Source organism: Ranitomeya imitator, chromosome 2, assembly GCF_032444005.1.
Source record: "Ranitomeya imitator isolate aRanImi1 chromosome 2, aRanImi1.pri, whole genome shotgun sequence".
NCBI classification, from domain to species: domain Eukaryota; kingdom Metazoa; phylum Chordata; class Amphibia; order Anura; family Dendrobatidae; genus Ranitomeya; species Ranitomeya imitator.
In genome coordinates this window covers 359535793-359556282 of record NC_091283.1, presented here as the reverse complement: position 1 = coordinate 359556282, position 20490 = coordinate 359535793, and positions in this window count along the sequence as shown.

Here is a 20490-nt window from a genome sequence, read left to right as displayed (position 1 = left end):
CTCAGACACAGGGTACTGACAGCGCTCACTAGAGGTCTTCTTCACTACTGTATAATCCTGGTTATGGAGAGACACATTAATAAATCTCACTACAGACATTTCCAGAGTCCTCACCTCTCCAGTTCTGTCCATCTGTTATTCCCATAGAGAATGTAATGTGACGTCATCAGAATCTCTCACCTGTCCAGTAAGCCAGAAGAGGATCTCTAGGGTGAAGTGTAATAGCCTCTCCACAGTCAAAGTAGTTCGTAGTGGCTCAACCAAACATAGAAAGCTGTTGCTGCAAATCTAAAGAGAGTGTTAGTGTTGGTCTGTCTGGAAACGGCTGATGACATATTGTGACATATCTGGAGTACCAATGGTTGAATAGAGTAGATAAGAGGTGGAGTAGTAGGGACAGTACTGTTTGGAGCACCTACGAGGACCGGACAGAGGCTGTGTCTTTATTGTGAAAAAAATGGTAGTGAGCTCTGCTAGAAAAAATAGGAGCTACTATATTGAGCCTAATGTATGTAAAAAAAATGTAGCTTGATTTTAAGTGCAGAATCAAAATTTTTCTGTAGTATAAAAATAAAGAAAAATGCTGCTTCAAATCTGCACCTAAAACAAATCAAATAAAGGGGAAAATGCATAGAAAAATGCAGCAAAAAAGCAATAATCAGAAAATATTGCTACAGTGTAGTGTGGTCCGGACACTTGCAGAAAACAAAAAAGATAACAAAAGCAGCAGAAAAAAGTAGCATGTGCAGTGTCTGAATACAAGCTCAGCATTACATTTTTATTCAAAGCTGTATGGGTTTAATAAAGATTTTTCTTTTCAATTTTTTTTTGAAAATTTATTAAAATGTAAATCATTAAAAATTGTTTTTCATTATTTTTTAGTAACTTCGTAGTAAGAAAACAAACTCTGAGTTTACTTTAACCCCTTTAATACAGGTATATAGAAGTGCACTGGTATGTTCCTGTAATGAAGCCTACCAGTCACATTCAAGTAGTGAGTATTCTCCTATACTTGGCAGACACATCACACAATAAAATAACAAAAGAATAGATCTAAATGTGGCCAAATACTTTTGTATCCCTAATCACAGCACCATAGAAATTAAATTACTAGTATTAAAAAGGTAACTTCAAATCTCAGAGAGACAGAAAATTTATGACAACCTTTGACACACTCAGTGCAGGAAAGAATGTCTCACATGGATTTATGCATTTCTTTATCAACTAAGGAATGTGCTCCTCAGGCCTTGTGGGGGCATCACAACATCAGACCAGACCTCAATCACAGGACAATAAAACTGTTGCACTCCTTATCTATGAACTGTTCCAATATTTACAGCCACCACTGTTTATCCCTCTCCTATAAAGATAGTTCTGCTTCACATCACTTTTCTTATCCACTGAATTATTTCTGTGTCCCGTTGTTCTTCAATATGTGACTCTCCAGATTTTTTGTTATTCTATGCATGATGATAGGACCTGAGTAGTCTTAAAAGCATGCAATTTGTTTCCATCTTTTTATTTAGGCATTAAAAGGTATCAAGCACTGAGGACTCTCAAATCTTAATATTTTCCTATACTTGGCAGGCAGCATGTGACTTGTTGCTATTGATGCTGCCTCTAATGCTACAATCTGGGAGTTTGAAGTACTTCACTAAAATGGAAGAATGGGTTAATAAACTGAATGAACCCAGCAATTTGCAGTTACTGCACAGGTGGAGACGAGACATCGCACAAAGTGAGTGAAAGTTGGGGCATAGATCTTGATTCCCAGGACAGATTCCCTAAATCAGAACTGTCCTGCGGGATCTGGGACAGTTGGGTGCTATGGTACACCGCTAATAAAAGCATAGAATAGTGAAGTAGAGTGCCACACTACATAAAACAGATAGTAATTTATGTGTCTTTTACAGATTCAATGCATGATTTTACTAACTCCCCTCTCCAGCTCTCTGACCACAACCATCTTTCTTTCTCTGTCATGAACTGTCACCCCGCTCATGACATCCCCACTTACCGAACTATACGTGTCATTAACACCCAGAAACGTATGAAGAATTTGCAGTCATCATTGGTAACAATATGCTCCCTCTAATGTCCTGATTCTCCACTGAAACATTATAGTGAAACATTGCAAAGTGCCCTGGATGAAGCTGCACATCCTACATTTAGAACAATTCAACACTGACAGCAGCAACCCTGGCACACGCTGCAAACACATTTTCTCCAGTGGTGCTACATGTGCGCTGAACATCTGTGGAGAAAATCCAATGAGGCCAAATATTTCATCCATTATAAGTTTAGTCTTAAAACATACAATTCTGCCCTTCACCTCTCCAAACAAACCTACTTTAACACCCTCATCACAGCACTATCCATCAATCCTAAATGACTCTTTGACACTCTTCATTCTCTCCTCAGTCCAAGAAAACAGTTCCAAACAAACCAACCTTAGCGCTGACAATATGGCCAATTATTTTTTTTAAAAAACGACCATATCGGAAAGGAAATTTTCACTCAATCTCCTAATATCATGCATTCTCCTCTCTCTCGTACTGCATCTAGCTCACTCTCGGTCTTTAAACCAGTCACGGAAGAAGTAAACCGACTCCTTGCATCTTCTTGGCCTGCCACCTGCAGCAATGACCTTTCTTTCCCTCCTCATTTAAACACACCAGCATAGATCCATTGCTTAAAAAAATTATTTGACCAGAACTATGCTGCTAACTACAGACCTGTCTCTAATCTTCCCGACAGCGCTTATCTCCTGGAACGTTTGGTCCACTACCGGACTCATCTGCTATTTCTCAGGTAACTCTCCTCTGGACACACTAAAAATTTTACACTCTAATGAAACTGCCCTCACTAAAGTCTCTAATGATTGACAAACAGCTAAATCTAATGGTCACTACTCCCTGCTGATTCTCCTGGATCTCTCTGCAGCACTGGACCCCAGCTCCTCCTCACTATGCTACACTCTATCGGTCTCAAAAAGATACCGTTCTCTACTGGTTTTCCTCTTACTAAAGTCTCCCCTCCAAAATCTGTCCTTTATGCAGCAGCCAGGATCATATTAGTCTCCAGCTGCTACACCGATGCCTTTACCCTGTGCCAGTCGTTGTACTGGTTGAACATCCGCTACGAAGTCCAATAATAACCTCTCTATTTCATCCACAAACCTCTCCACAGTTCTCACCATCTCTGCCACTCTATTTGTGCCCTCCGTTCCGCTAATGACCAAGACTAAGATTCTCAATAATATGAACCTCCCACTCCCGTCTCCATGACTTCTTGTGTGCTGCACCAATTCTTTGGAATGCAGTACCCTGGATAATTCAATTAATTCCCAATACCCATAGTTTTAAGTGTGACCTAAAAATACATTTCTTTAGACTTTCCTATCGGCTCACCTCACTTATCTATTTATCCCTGTTTTGTCCATAGAAAATTTTCTTCAACATAAAAACCCTCGTAGCATCTGTTCACACACCCTATATGCACTAAATGGCACTCTGTGTCTGTACTTGTACACATAATGGCTGGTGACCTGTTCATGCAGCATTATTTGAATACCCTATTTATTATATTGATGGCTGAACAGTACAATGCAAGCACTTTTTACCATTCACCTTTCGTGTCTTCCCTACTTTCTCATAGATAGTAACTTTGCAAGCAGGAACCTCACACTCCTTTTGGTATCTGTTGATTTACGTGTTATTTTGTAATGTCTTTATTGTCTGTACAAGTCCTCTCTCAAATGTATAGTGCTGTGAAATATGTTGGCGCTATAGAAGTAAAAATTATTTTTATTATTATCAGTTACTTTTCTTTACAATTGGTGATTGAAAACCCTGGGAGATAACCATTTACCATATGCATCCTGGTGTATACACACACCTGTACACACTTCACAGACAGATGGAGAAGATAAATCTATGATCAGCTCTAATCCTGCCATTTCCACCGTTCTCATTACACAAGTGTGACGACACAGCATTTTATCTTAATTAACCAGCCGTCTATTTTCAGCAAGCCAGGATGAATAGACTGTTATCTATATATTGGCTGTTTAATTTATGAGTTTTTTCTTCAGTTGGTCAAGAGTCTGAAATGCTGACTCTTCTTGTAGGTTAAAGTGATATTTTTGAATGGCTAATGTTTGCGTCTAATATTGGCTCCAACAACTTATTGTCTGATATCTCTGTAAAACAGTCATGCAGGAGGGGCGTGGCCTGATGTCCATGTGAGTGGACGCGCGGCAGAGCGCTCCCGCTGCTGATAATATAAGAATCCTGAAAAGTCGCCGCTGAGCGGCGTTTTGCGGTGCTTACGGGCAGCTGGAGAGTCCCGGGAGTGCGGCGGGGTTCAGCGGTAGCCCCGGGGTCAATAATTATGACCAGGAGGCGGCAGAAGGACGCCGGAGTCGGGGAGGCAGGGACCGGCCAAGATGGAGCCGATGCAAGAGAGAAGGCGGACAAGGAGAACGCTGCATGCCAGAAGCGTATGGCTGTAGCGGCAAAGCTCCAGCAGTTCGCTAGAGTGGAGGCCACAGAGGAGGCAGAGGAGGAAGCTGGAGCAGACACTGAGGAGGAGGAGAGCCCAGGAGAAGAACAAGAGGTACAACAGGGGAGCAGGGATAGCAGCATGGCGGTGGTAGTAGGGGGATCTGAAGACATGGGCTCAGGAGCAGAGCCCACCCTGAGAGACGTATTTGTGTTGGTGTCCTCATGTAAACAGTCCCTGACCCAGCAGATACAGGAGGTCAAGGATGACACAGCCCAGATAAATGCAGCCCTGCAGAAGATTGACAAACGTGTGGGGGCTGTAGAGGAGAGAGTGAGCACTGCGGAAGATCATATAGTGCAGCTGCAAAAAGCTGAGAAGAAGTTTGCTTAAGCAATATCAGAGCTAGCTGCAAAAAATGAGGATCTGGAGAATAGGTCCAGAAGAAATAACATACGTATAGTGGGTATCCCTGAAAAAACTGAGGGGAGGAATCCCACTGAGTATATTGAAAGCTGGCTGTTGGAGACCTTTGGTGATGCAGCGCTGACAAAAGTGTTTGCGGTTGAGAGAGCTCATAGGGTCCCACCGAAACCACCTGTCCCTGGAGCGAATCCCCGTACCATGCTGGCCAAAATTCTAAATTACAGAGACAGGGACATTATCCTGAGGAAGGCTAGAGAAATGACGGACTTGACAATTGGGAGTCAAAGAATTGCTATCTACCCCAACTATTCCGCCCTGGTCCAGAAACAATGGATGATGTTCACGGGTATCAAGAGACGGCTGAGGGAACTGGGAGTGCAATACTCCATGATGTTTCCAGCACGACTAAGAGTGGTCGCGTTTGACAAAATTCATTTTTTCCAGACGCCGGAAGACGCTACCCAGTGGATTGACCTCAATGCCAAAAGGCTTAAGGGAAAAGGAGATTGAAATTATGGGGTGGACTGGATGAGGGATATTTCACTGTCAAAGGAAAAGAGATTTGGGACTGAGTATATTTGATATGGGGATGTGAAAGTTTGAGGGGGGAGATGGGCATTACTAAGTAAAAGGCCTGGGAGTGCTGAAATGGCTGATGGGTATGGGGGAGGAAGGGTTTGTGGCGTTCTATAAGCTTATTTAGTTTCTTTGCATTTGCAATTTAATATAAGTTGGAATCTCTTATTCTTTTAAGAATTGCACCGAGTTTTGTTATAAACGGTAGCGGGAGGCGGAAGGAGAAGGTTATGTTAACAAGAGTGTTCGCAATGGGCGATGGTGCCCCACTCTTGAAAAGAGGCAGAATGTATAGTATTGGGGGGGATGGGGGAGAGGCGGGGTTTGGACAGGGAGGGTGAGGGAAGTTAGACAGCTCATGACCGGGAGTAACGACACAACTAAAGATGATGAGTTACATGATGGGGGGCCGCTTTAAGATACTGAGTTGGAATGTGAGAGGTCTGGCGGATAAGTCTAGGCGAGCAGCGAGTTTGCAGTATGCAAGGGACCAACGGGCTTCTATGATACAGTACAGACCAAAAGCTTGGACACACCTTCTCATTCGAAGATTTTTCTGTATTTTCATTACTATGAAAATTGTACATTCACACTGAAGGCATTAAAATTATGAATTAACACATGTGGAATTATATACTTAACAAAAAAGTGTGAAACAACTGAAAATATGTCTTATATTCTAGGTTCTTCAAAGTAGCCCCCTTTTGCTTTGATTACTGCTTTGCACACTCTTGGCATTCTCTTGATGAGCTTCAAGAGGTAGTCACCAGAAATGGTCTTCCAACAACCTTGAAGGAGTTGCCAGAGATGCTTAGCACTTGTTGGCCCTTTTGCCTTCACTCTGCGGTCCAGCTCACCCCAAACCATCTCGATTGATTTCAGGTCTGGTGACTGTGGAGGCCAGGTCATCTGGCGTAGCACCCCATCACCCTACTTCTTGGTCAACTAACCCTTACACTGCCTGAAGGTTTGTTTGGGGTCATTGTCCTTTAGAAAAATAAATGATGGTCCAACTAAGCGCAAACCGGATGGAATAGCATGCCGCTGCAAGATGCTGTGGTAGCCATGCTGGTTCAGTATGCCTTCAATTTTAAATAGATCCCCAACAGTGTCATCAGCAAAGCACCCCCACACCATCACACCTCCTCCTCCATGCTTCACGGTGGGAACCAGGCATGTAGAGTCCATCCGTTCACCTTTTCTGCGTCACACAAAGATACGGTCGTTGGAACCAAAGATCTCAAATTTGGACTCATCAGACAAAAGCACAGATTTCCACTGGTCTAATGTCCATTCCTTGTGTAATTAAGCCCAAACAAGTCTCTTCTGCTTGTTGCCTGTCCTTAGCAGTGGTTTCCTAGCAGCTATTTTACCATGAAGGCCTGCTGCACAAAGTCTCCTCTTAACAGTTGTTGTAGAGATGTGTCTGCTGCTAGAACTCTGTGAGGCATTGACCTGGTCTCTAATCTGAGCTGCTGTTAACCTGCGATTTCTGAGGCTGGTGACTCGGATAAACTTATCCTCAGAAGCAGAGGTGACTCTTGGTCTTTCTTTCCTGGGGCGGTCCTCATGTGAGACAGTTTCTTTGTAGCGCTTGATGGTTTTTGCAACTGCACTTGGAGACACTTTCAAAGTTTTCCAAATTTTTCGAACTGACTGACCTTCATTTCTTAAAGTAATGATGGCAACTCGTTTTTCTTTACTTAGCTGCTTTTTTCTTGCCATAATACAAATTCTAACAGTCTATTCAGTAGGACTATCAGCTATGTATCCACCAGGCTTCTGCTTAACACAACTGATGGTCCCAACCCCATTTATAAGGCAAGAAATCCCACTTATTAAACCTGACAGGGCACACCTGTGAAGTGAAAACCATTCCCCGTGACTACCTCATGAAGCTCATCAAGAGAATGTCAAGAGTGTGCAAAGCAGTCATCAAGCAAAAGGTGGCTACTTTGAAGAACCTAGAATATAAGACATATTTTCAGTTGTTTCACACTTTTTTGTTAAGTATATAATTTCACATGTGTTAATTCATAGTTTTGATGCCTTCAGTGTGAATGTACAATTTTCATAGTCATGAAAATACAGAAAAATCTTCGAATGAGAAGGTGTGTCCAAACTTTGGTCTGTACTGTATGTCTGCTGGAGACGCACTTGGTACGGGAGAAGGTGGACGTACTAAATAGACGATGGATTCAGAAGGGGTATCATTCTACCTTTTCGACGTACTCCAGGGGTGTGTCAGTCTTGGTACCGGTGGGAGTGCAGTATGAAGAGGTGAAGGTTTGTGTGGATGTGGATGGTCAGTATGTGGTGATACAATGTATATTATATGGAGTGAGGGTGTGCATTGCGGCAATGTATATTCCACCTCCCTATTCAAGCAGGAAGATTAGAGAGGTGTTGGAGAGGGTGGAACGATGGGGTCCGACACCACTACTAATTATTGGGGACTTGAATAATATTTGTGATGATTTTTGGGATATGGGATAAGAATAAAAATACCCTGAATAGGTCGGGGGGACACACTACAACATTTGGCACCTATGTCCGTGAAATAGGTATGATTGACCTATGGAGAGTTAGACATGTTGGGGAGAGAGGGTATTCATGTTATTCACCGGCTCATGCTACGCTGTCCAGAATTGACATGGCGCTGGGTAATCGGCTGTTGGACACAATGGTGGGGGAGGTGCGTTACCTGCCGAGGGCCCTTTCGGATCACAGTCCAATTGAGGTGGAGTTTTAATTATTGGGGACACAGGCCGTAAACCGGAGAGAATGGAAGATCCATCCTAATTGGTTACATAGTATTGATTTGGAATGTATAGGAAAGGAGGTGGCTGAATTCTTTGTTTTAAATGATGGGAGTACAGATGCTCTTACTGTTTGGGATGCAATAAAGGCGTATCTAAGAGGGCTATTATTTAGAGATATTAGTAGGTGTAAGCGGAAAACGAGAGAGGCAGAGAGGGCGGCGGTGGATGAGTTGAGGGCTGCAGAAGACGAGATGATAGTATTGGGAACTTCCGAGGCTGGGAAAAGGTTGAGAACAGCGCAAACTCATATGGAGAAGATTCTGCTGGGAAAAGCTGAAAGGAAACGGGAGTTTCAAAGGGTGACTTATTTTCAGGAGGGAGAAACAGTGGGTCACATGCTATCGGTGGTGGCCTCTGCTCAGCGAAGTACCTCATATGTCCACTCGTTAGCATCGGTTGGTGGAAGCAGGATATCTGAAACATCTGAGATTATAAAGGTTTTTGCGGACTTTTACGCGGACTTATATTCCTCCCGGGTTGATGGGTCAGCCGGAGATACAGAGACTTTCTTGGAGAGTCTGGGGCTGCCGAAATTGAGTGAGGTGGATAGGGAGAGCTTGGAAGCCCCTAACACTGAGGAGGAACTGAGTCGGGCGCTGAAGTCCATGGCCAATGGGAAGGCGCCTGGGGTAGATGGGTTGCCCGCCGAAATTTATAAAAGCTTGGGAGAGGTGTTGATTCCCAGATTAAAGTCGGTGCTGGAGGAAGCTAGGTGTCAGGGGTGCCTCCCAGTCTCTATGAGAGAGGCCATTATAGTGGTTATTCCAAAAAAGGATGAGGATTTGGGGAAACCTGAGTCATATCGCCCAATCTCTCTGTTAACCATCGATGTCAAGCTTTTGGCCAGGGTGTTGGCTTCCCGTCTGTCTAGTGTTATTACTAAACTTGTGCATCCGGATCAGTCTGGCTTTATGCCTGATAGATCTACAGCGGTTAATCTGCAGAGGTTGTATATGAATCTGCAGATGAAGTCTGACAACTGTGGCCAAAGAGTTATTGCGTCCTTGGACGCCCATAAGGCGTTTGACAGTGTGGAGTGGGGATATCTCTGGCAGGTGTTGAAGTGTATGGGTATTGGACCGCAGTTTGTGTCTTGGATTCAACTGCTATATTTATTGCCGACGGCTAGAATCAGAGTAAATGGGGAACTATCTCAGCCTATAAAGCTGGCTAGAGGCACGAGACAGGGATGTCCGCTCTCGCCTCTTCTATTTGCTCTGGCTATGGAGCCCCTGGCCGCCAAGATTCGACAGTCTGATGGGGTCCCTGGGTTTAGATATGGGTGGGTTGAGGAAAAGATAGCGCTGTATGCGGATGGCTGGCATTTTGTTGTTTCTGGCTGACCCGGATGACTCCTTGAGAGGGGCCATTGAGATCATTGAGAGGTTTGGTTCCTTGTCAGGGCTGACGATAAATTGGGATAAGTCGGTTCTGTTTAAGGTAGATGGTGTGGGAGAGAGTGTGAGTGAGCCATTGGGAGAGGGGCGGCTTAAGGTGGCATCTCAGTTTAAATACCTTGGGATATGGATTTCGGTACTAGTTACGGAGTTCTTACATAGGAATTTGACTCCTGTCATGGGTGTACTTAAGGCAAAAGTGGATGCGTGAAATAAGTTACACTTATCGGTGGTAGGTAGGGTTAATCTAATTAAAATGGTGCTGATGCCCAAAATACTTTACGTCCTTCATAACGCGCCAGTTTGGATCCCACGTGGGAAATTTCGACAGATTAATGCCCTTTTTAGAAGCTTGATATGGGGAAGGCAATACCCGCGTATTAGCCTGGAGACGCTTCAGCGACCCAAGGAAGATGGGGGGCTGGCTTTGCCCAACCCTGAATTATACTTTCTTGCAGCCCAGAGTCAGCATTTGAAGGGCTGGGCGCGGGGGGCGTCCTCCAGTGCGGCACAAAACTTGATGGAGGGGGTGACAAGCCGACGTCCGGTGGTGCAGTGTTTGGAGGATGGCTCCCTGGGAGCTTTGGGGAAATTATATCCAACTATGTTTCTGATACATAAGTTGTGGAACAGATTGAGGCAGATTCGGGGGGTTACGGGATTGACTAAATTCGCGCCAATATGGTTGAATAATAATTTAGTGGAATTTGCGGCTCTGGGGGTGCTGACAGAGTGGCAGGCTAAGGGAATCTGCTATGTTAGCCAGATAGTTCAACAACGAGTGTTAAAATCCTTTACCCAATTACAGGGGGAGTTTGGACTGAGGTCCACAGGGGAATATCAATATGCTCAGAAGAGGCACGCCTTTAGTGCTTAAGACAGGGGCGCTGGCATTAGGATTCAAGAAGACATAGTCTTGGAATATATATGTGGTGATGGGACTACAAGGGGAGTTATTTCCACCCTGTATAAAGATCTATTGCATACACATTTGTTGGATTTTCCTATAAAAGCGAGAGCTAAGTGGGAGAGAGATTTAGGCCCAATGGAGAATGAAACCTGGGAGTCGGTATTGGAGTGGGTTCCACGAGTTTCATTAAGTGAGCCGTATAGGCTGTCGCAGCTTTACGTCTTGCACAGAGTCTATAAGTCTCCAGAAGTCTTGCATAAAGCAGGGTTGCGTGCCGACTCTGAGTGCCCGAGATGTGGGACTGAGAATGCAGGAATATATCATATGATGTGGATGTGTCCAAGACTGGCTGCTTCTTGGTTGGTAGTTATGAGTCGTGTGGAAGGTGCGTATAGATGTAGGGTTCCTAGAGACCCGATAGTGTGCTTATTGGGATATGTGGATGAAATTGGAGTGGATAACACCTGGAAGATAGCAATTGCTAGGCTATTATACATGGCTCGGAAAGTGATAGCACGGAACTGGATTAAGGAGGAACCGCCTGCAAGGGGTGAATTCCTGCAATATGTAAAACAAGGTCTCAAGCTGGAAAAGGGGGTTTACAAAAGACGAGGGAAAATAGAAACGTTTGATAAAATGTGGTCTCCGTGGCTCGAGCTGGGATGAGTAGGTAAACGGAATGGGAGACTGAGGGCCTTTGAATGGTGGAAACTGCTAGACGAATAAGCGGTCATAAGGGAGTTAAGTGGCTGATAGAGTCATCAATGCCAGATATAGAAGTTCCAATAAAGATGAGCTGTCATTGGGGGGGAGGGGGGTGGTTTGTTGGGGGCTTTGAAAATGGGGAAACTTTGCATGTAACAAATTGGAAGATGGATGAAAATGTAATGTTTATGTTTATTCTTAATAAAAATCTATTTAAATTTTAAAAAAAAACAGTCGTGCAGGGTCATTGAACAACGATGTTTGCTGATATGCTGATTATACATTGTCCAGGCCAGCCAGTTTGTTAATTTGCAAAAAAGAGGAGGTAAACTATGGAAATAGATTTCATAATCAAGCAATGCAAGTTTGTCTCATCACCATTTTTCCTATTTACCTGTGAATGTTGGCTTGAAGGACATTTGTTAACTATAAAATGATAGATACCTCTATATAAAGATATACCTCCAGACAGCCAAGAGATCCAAAGAAACGAAGACTCTCTACAGGACAGCAGCCAAGACATCATGGCTCCATCACAAGGGACACAGATTTGTCATTCTACAGGATGCCAGCTTAGGGGACCTGTTGTGAATTCTGTGGCAGAGCTCCCTCCTGTGGTCACAAGTGATACTTCGGCTGGTTCTCTCTGTGAGCTTCCGTTGGTGGAGGAAAGTGGTACTGCGGCTTCTGAGTTTCCTTCCTCAGGTGATGTGGTGAAGTCTTTAGGTGCTGCTCTATTTAACTCCACCTAGTGCTTTGATCCTGGCCTCCAGTCAAAGTTCTAGTATTGGACCTGTTTCCTCCTGGATCGTTCCTGTGGCCTGCTGCTCTGCATAGCGAAGTTCTTCTTTGCTATTTGTTTGCTGTTTTTTTTCTGTCCAGCTTGTCTATTTGTTTTTTTCTGCTTGCTGGAAGCTCTGGGACGCAGAGGGTGTACCTCCGTGCCGTTAGTTCGGTACGGAGGGTCTTTTTGCCCCCTTTGCGTGGTTCTTGTAGGGTTTTGGGTTGACCGCAAAGTTACCTTTCCTATCCTCGCTCTGTTCAGAAAGTTGGGCCTCACTTTGCTAAATCTATTTCATCTCTACGTTTGTCTTTTCATCTTAACTCACAGTCATTATATGTGGGGGCTGCCTTTTCCTTTGGGGTATTTCTCTGAGGCAAGGTAGGCTTATTTTCTATCTTCAGGCTAGCTAGTTTCTCAGGCCGTGCCGAGTTGCATAGGGAGCGTTAGGCGCAATCCACGGCTGCCTTTAGTGTGTTGGAGAGGATTAGGGATTGCGGTCAACAGAGTTCCCACGTCTCAGAGCTCGTTCTTGTTTTTTGGGTTATTGCCAGGTCACTGTATGTGCGCTGACCTCTATATCCATTGTGGTACTGAATTACCTTTCACAACAGGGACCACGGCCCTGGCTGGAAAATACATATCTGCTCCACTGACCATCGCTGGACCATGGATACATTTGGGGTAGTTAGGATTTGGACCCAACGGTCACCTGAGCCCCATGGGTACATTTGTGAAAGCCAGGAGTGTGACCCACCGATGACATAGATTCATGGAGATGTTAGGAGAAGCCAGATTGTGACCCTCCAGTCAACTGGCCTTGTAACTTAATGGACTGTCATCTTCCTAAGCTTTTATCTCCTCTCTGTGTGCACAGATGGGGTAGTCGGCCCTGGAAGCTCTTAAGTAACAGCTACTATTATCCTGGCGAGTCAGCGATAGTGTGATACTCTGCAATTTGCACCATCTTGGGTATTTTGCTAGGACTGTTCTACGTGTTATTTGCCTGTTTTGTGGTTCATTAAAATATTGCCACACTGTTTTACCCTCACCGTGTGTTGTCTGAGTAGTATTATGTCCACGGTTAAAGGAGAGCGGGCATTTGGTAGGATGATCCCTGGTCCATGCGGTTTCGGCTAGCAGACCAGGGCACCCGCTATACTTGCTGCGTCTTCACTGGTGGATAAATCAAGACTGAACAAAAGACCTTCACATTCGTCTACACATCATAGGGGAGATCTCATGATACATTCTCTCCATCTACCTGATGATCCTGAGGAACATTGGGATTTTCTTGTTTACAGTCTTGTGGAAGAAGAGGATGGGGACATCTCTCTGGTGTTTTCCTCTTAATAGATAAAACTGGAGTAAAAACATAAAAGTAATGAGTTTATTCTTTACATTCAGATTATCGGCGGTGTATTTTATCTGGTCTGTTACCTGGTGATGTTAGGGGCTGGGGAACCTCCATCATGAAGTCCTTGTACAAATCTTTGTGTACTTCAAAATACTCCCACTCCTCCATAGAGAAATTGATGGCGACATCCTGACACCTTATAGGAACCTGACACATACAATGATACAGTCATCCCCCTGATTTCTTTATAGCGTTATTGTATAATGTCCCAGCAGTGTCACCTCTCCAGTCAGCAGCTCAATCATCTTGTAGGTGAGTTCTAGGATCTTCTGGTCATTGATGTCCTCATGTATCTGGGGTCTTTCCCTTTCCTCAGAAACAGGGTCCTGACTGCACTCACTAGAGGTCTTCTTCACTACTGTGTAATCCTGGTTATGGAGAGACACATTAATAAATCTCACCACAGACATTTCCAGAGTCCTCACCTCTCCAGTTCTGTCCATCTGTTATTCCCATAGATAAGAATGATGTAATGTGACGTCATCAGGATCGCTCACCTCTCCAGTAAGCCGGAAGAGGATCTCTAAGATGAGGCATGATATCCTCTCTGCCAACTTGTCCCTGTCCGACTGCATCCTTGATGGGTCAATCAGGGTGAATTCTCAATCAGGAAATTTTTTTATATAGAAGATCTCCACTGAAAGGATGCAAAATTGTAGGAACCTGAATGAGAAGATGAGCCGATTTAACGCCATAAACAATCCCATGCAATAATACAGTTACTGAAGATAATAAGGATATAGAACATGTAGATGTTATATTCTCTTTTCTCTTACAGACTGGAACATAAGTTGACTAGCTCTATGAAGATATCTCCTCCATTATCTCAGTCACTGGCAATGTTGGTCATTGCTTTGACTACTGATTGGGTGTAAGGATCAACCCGACTGACAGGAATTATAGAGACTGACGGAGGACCCAAGCAGTGCTGGAAAAGAAGTTAATGTGAGTATAACTATTGTTACAAATTTACAGCATTCTCGGCTTGTTTTCTTTATATCTGCTAAAAAGCTACTTATTTTAGACCACATACACAACAAGCATCTTCCTATACACAGAAGTTGGACGAAACTGTTGATTTTGAGAGGGTGAGGGGAAAGGGCTCAGCTGACCGTTTGATGAGATCATGGGAGAGAAGGATCTGGCATAAAGAATTTCAGTATAATTTCTATATGGAAATAATCCTCTGGAAGTGGAGTCTTTCAGGAGTGCTCTCATAGAGACAACAGGAAAGCTCGACCGAGCTGAATGTTTGTGTTAGGGTATGTTTCCACGTTCAGGAAACACTGCGTGTTTGATGCTGCGTAGAGCCGCAGCGTCAAACACGCAGCGTCCAGATGTTACAGCATAGTGGAGGGGATTTCCTGAAAACCTGTCTCCACTATGCGTTAAAGCACGCATGCGGCAGACCCGCGTAAACAGACATGTGGCATGTCGCCACGCCGTAAATTTGCCATAGACTATCGTTAGATGTGGTAAAACCGCATGTAATGATTAGTCACATGCATAGTAACGGCGTAAACGCAGCTTACTACGCATGTCTACTAATTCACATGCCGGCTCATCTGTCTCGCCGCCGGAAGTCCCTCATCCACTGTAGTTCTCGCGATAACTTAGATTACAGCGAGAACTGCCGTGCACGTGACCGGGAGTTATCACCGGTCACTAGGCTGGTTCTCACAGTCAGCTGATCAGCTGATTGTGAGAACGCTGCAGTGTAGGTGATCGCTGGAGAGTTATCTCCGGCGATCATCTACACGCTCTGCTATGTCTGGATGTCAGGCATCCAGATGTAGCAGAGCTGGACTCGTCTAGACTGTGTGCACATACAACACACAACATACAACATTGAACACACAGCATACACCATACAACATACATCATGCAACATATACCATACAACATACACCATGCAACATACACCATACAACATACAACCTACAACATACACCATACATACACCATGAGCAATTTATAACATTCACGCTAAGTTTTACTCTGCAGAATTGCAAATCAGCCAGTTTGGTGCCCATATATTGTGTAATGCACAGCTGACACCCGCAGGAACTGCGGCCGACGAGCAACGCTATACCCTTATTACCGATCTCTGATTTAAAATGGCGATAAGGGAATAAGGCCCTTTAACAACCTCCGTATTAATGCGTATCAATGGTGATAAAATTCACAAAATCTTTCCAGGTCTAAAGCAGGGGTATATCTATATATATAATTGCCTAAGGGTTTTTCCGTCTTTCTGTCTGTCTTTCTGTCTGTCTGTCTGTCCTGGAAATCCCACGTCTCTGATTGGTCGAGGCCGCCAGGCCTCGACCAATCAGCGACGAGCACAGTATCGACGTAGAAATCCCGCACCTCTGATATGTCGAGGCCACTAGGCCTCGACCAATCATCGCCGGCACAGCGACGATGATGTCATAAAGGACGTAGACTTCCCGCGTCTCTGATTGGTCGAGGCCGCCAGGCCTCGACCAATCAGCAACGGGCACAGCGACGATGATGTCATAATGGTTGCCATGGCGACGATGATGTCATAAAGGTTGCCTCGACCAATCAGCGACGGGCACAGCATGGCGACGATGATGTCATAAAGGCTGCCTCGGCCAATCAGCGACGGGCACAGTCTGCCACGAATTCGCCTCGACCAATCAGCGATGGGCACAGTATCGACGTAGATGTCATAATGGTTGCCATGGCGATGATGATGTCATGAAGGTTGCCTCGACCAATCAGCGACGGGCACAGTCTGCCGCAAATTCTGGAATCATCATTGTCCATATACTACGGGGACATGCATATTCTAGAATACCCGATGCGTTCGAATCGGGCCACAATCTAGTATATATATATATATATATATATATATACATACACACACACACACACTGCTCAAAAAAATAAAGGGAACACTTAAACAACAGAATATAACTCCAAGTAAATCAAACTGTCCTCTTAGGAAGCTGTTGTGCAAATGGAATAGAAAACAAATGGAAATTATTAGCAATTATCAAGACACACTAAATAAAGGAGTGGTTCTGAAGGTGGAGACCACAGACCACATCTCAGTACCAATGCTTTCTGGCTGATGTTTTGGCCACTTTTGAATGTTGTTTGTGCTTTCACACTCATGGTAGCATGAGACGGACTCTACAACCCACACGAGTGGCTTTGCAAAATGACCTCCAACAGGCCACAAAATGTGCATGTGTCTGTACAAAAGGTTAGAAACTGACACCATGAGGATGGTCTGAGTGCCCGACGTCCACAGATGGAGGTTGTGCTTACAGCCCACCACCGTGCAGGATGTTTGGCATTTGCAACAGAACACCAGGATTGGCAAATTAGCCACTAGCGCCCTGTGCTCTTCACAGATGAAAGCAGGTTCACACTGAGCACATGTGACAGACGTGACAGAGCCTGGAGATGCTGTGGAGAGCGATCTGCTGCCTGCAACATCCTTCAGCATGACCGGTTTGACAGTAGGTCAGTAATGGTGTGGGGTGGCATTTCTTTGGAGGGCCGCACAGCCCTCCATGTGCTGGCTAGAGGTAGCCTGACTGCCATTAGGTACCGAGATGAGATCCTCAGACCCCTTGTGAGACCATTTGCTGGTGCGGTTGGGCCTGGGTTCCTCCTAATGTAGGACAATGCCAGACCTCATGTGGCTGGAGTGTCAGCAGTTCCTGCAAGAGGAAGGCATTGAAGCTATGGACTGGCCCGCCTGTTCCCCAGACCTGAATCCGATTGAACACATCTGGGACATCATGTCTCACACCATCCAAAAACATCACATTGCACCACAGGAGTTGGCAGATGCTTTAGTCCAGGTCTGGGAGGAGATCCCTCAGAAGACCATCCGCCGCATCATCAGGAGCATGCCCAGGCATTGTAGGGAGGTCATACAGGCACGCGGAGGCCACACACACTACTGAGCATCATTTCCTTGTCTTGAGGAACTTCCACTGAAGTTGGATCAGCCTATAATTTGATTTTGAGTATCATTCCAAATCCAGACCTCTGTGTGATATTAGTTGTGAGTTACGTTGATCAGTTTCAGGGGCGGACTGGGCCGGGTTGCAGAGGGGCATTTGCCCCCTGGGCCGGTCACTAAGCAGCTGATTAAGGCCACCAGGGGGCCGCCTTGTTTTATCTGGGCAGGCGGCGTCACAGTGGAGCAGACACAGACATAGCCACAGCTCCCTGTGTGCAGCCGTCTGCTCTGCTGAAGTGGAGAGAGCGCGGCTGTATCTTCTTCCGGCCGGAGAGGAGCTTGTGGGCGGCTCAGACAGGAGGCCGGATGGTGAGTTCCTTGTAGAGCTTCTCTATGTGGTGAGGAGGGGACGCTGATAAATCTCGGGCCGGTCATGTATAGAGTCAGCGACCGCTGCTCTGCTGATGATCACTGAGATTTACTGCAGGAGAGTGAACTTTCAGGGTCGCCCTGTCATTATCAGCTCCAGGTCACCAGATCTGCAGGAAAGTTCAATCTCCTGCAATAAATCTCCATCCCTGTACCTCAGAGTGACCAGAGACACAATACTGAATCCTGCCCTGGACTGATCCAGCCTGAGCCTGGTACAAAGAATAATAATAATAATAATAATAATAATAATAATAATAATAATAATAATAGCCGCACAGCCAGCTCTTCCCTCTCCTAGTGTATCCTCACCCACCCCCTGCAGACTGTGAGCCCTCGCGGGCAGGGTCCTCCCTCCTTATGTACTCGTGTGCCTTGTTATCTGCTCATGTTTAATGTATTTGTCTATATTTGCCCCGTATTCACATGTAAAGCGCCATGGAATAAATGGCGCTATAAAAATGTATAATAATAATAAATAATAATAATAATACTGACATCAGTGGTTATACACACTATCTTAGATCTGCATTATACATACAAAAATGCGTATACTGTATAAGGCAAAGTTCACATTAGCGTTTGAGTCTGCAGCGTGGTGCTGCGGACTACTTTCCTTAAGCTCCACCTACTCTGCATGCGTCCTGCGTACCTATCTTTAACATTGTGTACACAGGGACATGCATTGTATGTGGATGCCTCCGCGTGCATCATTTTGACGTGCCCTTAGAACGCAAGAAAATGCAACATGTTGCGTTCGGCAGGCACGTCAAAATGTCGCACAAGGACGCACCGCATACAGCACATGTCCCTGCATGCAAAATGTTAAAATAGAGATTATTATTATTATTATTATTAAAATAGGTACACGGGACGCATGTGGAAGTAGGCGGAGCTTAAGGAAAGAAGTCCGCAGCACCATGCTGTGGACTCAAACGCTAATGTGAACACAGCCTAACAGTATATCAAATGCCAGTTATATGTTACTAGATGGTGGCCCGATTCTAACGCATCGGGTATTCTACAATATGCATGTCCACGTAGTATATTGCCCAGCTACGTAGTATATTGCACAGCCACGTAGTATATTGCCCAGCCACGTAGTATATTGTCCAGCCACGTAGTATATTGCCTAGCCACGTAGTATATTGCCCAGCCACGTAGTATATTGCCCAGCGACGTAGTATATTGCCCAGTCACGTAGTATATTGCCCAGCAACGTAGTATATTGCACAGCCCACGTAGTATATTGCCCAGCCAAGTAGTATATTGCCCAGCCAAGTAGTATATTGCCCAGCCACGTAGTATATTGCCCAGTTACGTAGTATATTGCACAGCCCACGTAGTATATTGCCCAGCGACGTAGTATATTGCCCAGCCACGTAGTATATTGCCCAGTCACGTAGTATATTGCCCAGCAACGTAGTATATTGCACAGCCCACGTAGTATATTGCCCAGCCACGTAGTATATTGCCCAGTGACGTAGTATATTGCGCAGCGACGTAGTATATTGCGCAGCCCACGTAGTATATTGCGCAGCCTACGTAGTATATTGCCCATTTACGTAGTATATACGTCATGGCAGGTCCTTCTCCCATACCATCTTTGCCACCGGAACCTGCAACGGAAGATGGCGGCCGGCGCGAGCGACTACGGAGGGTGAGTATAGCAGGGTTTTTTTTAAATTATTTTTAACATTACATTTTTTACTATTGATGCCGGCATAGGCAGCGTCAATAGTAAAAAGTTGGGGACACACAGGGTTAATAGCGGCGGTAACGGAGTGCGCTACCCGCGGCATAACGCGGTCCGTTACCGCCGGCATTAACCCTGTGTTAGCGGTGACCGGAGGGGAGTATGCGGGCGACAGGCACTGACTGCGGGGAGTAAGGAGCGGCCATTTTCTTCCGGGCTGTGCCCGTCGCTGATTGGTTGCGGCAGCCATGACAGGCAGCTGGCGAGACCAATCAGCGAATTAATAACCGTGACAGACAGACAGACGGAAGTGACCCTTAGACAATTATATAGTAGATGTTGTATGTGTTAGGGCCTGTGCACTCGCTGCAGATTGTCGCAGATTTTTCTGCACAGATTTGTCACCAAACCTAAAGGGATTCCTAATGCCAGCAAGTGACTGAGAATGCTGATGTCTCGTGCAAACATTCCTTATATTTTTTCCTTGCAGATTTGGTACAGATGTAAATCTTCAGCATGTCACTTTTATCAGTGTTTTTGCTGCAGATTTCACTCAGACTAATAAGTGGGGACAAATCTGCAATAAAAATGCATGTAAAAAAACACCTCAAAAACTACTATATGCAGCCTTTTTCCTGCAAAGAAAGACAGAAATGGAGCAGAAATTTCTGCACCAAATACTGTGGACATACCATTGGGGTATGTGCACAAAGTAAAATTTTAGCCTTTCTTGGCAGGAAACACGCAGCTACAAAACCGGTATTTTTTATCCCTGCGTTTTTAACTGATTTGAGTGAAGTCAATGGTGAAAAACGCAGGGAAAAATGCACAGAGAATTGACATGCTGCAGAATATTCTCTGCACCAAATCTGAAAGGGTAAG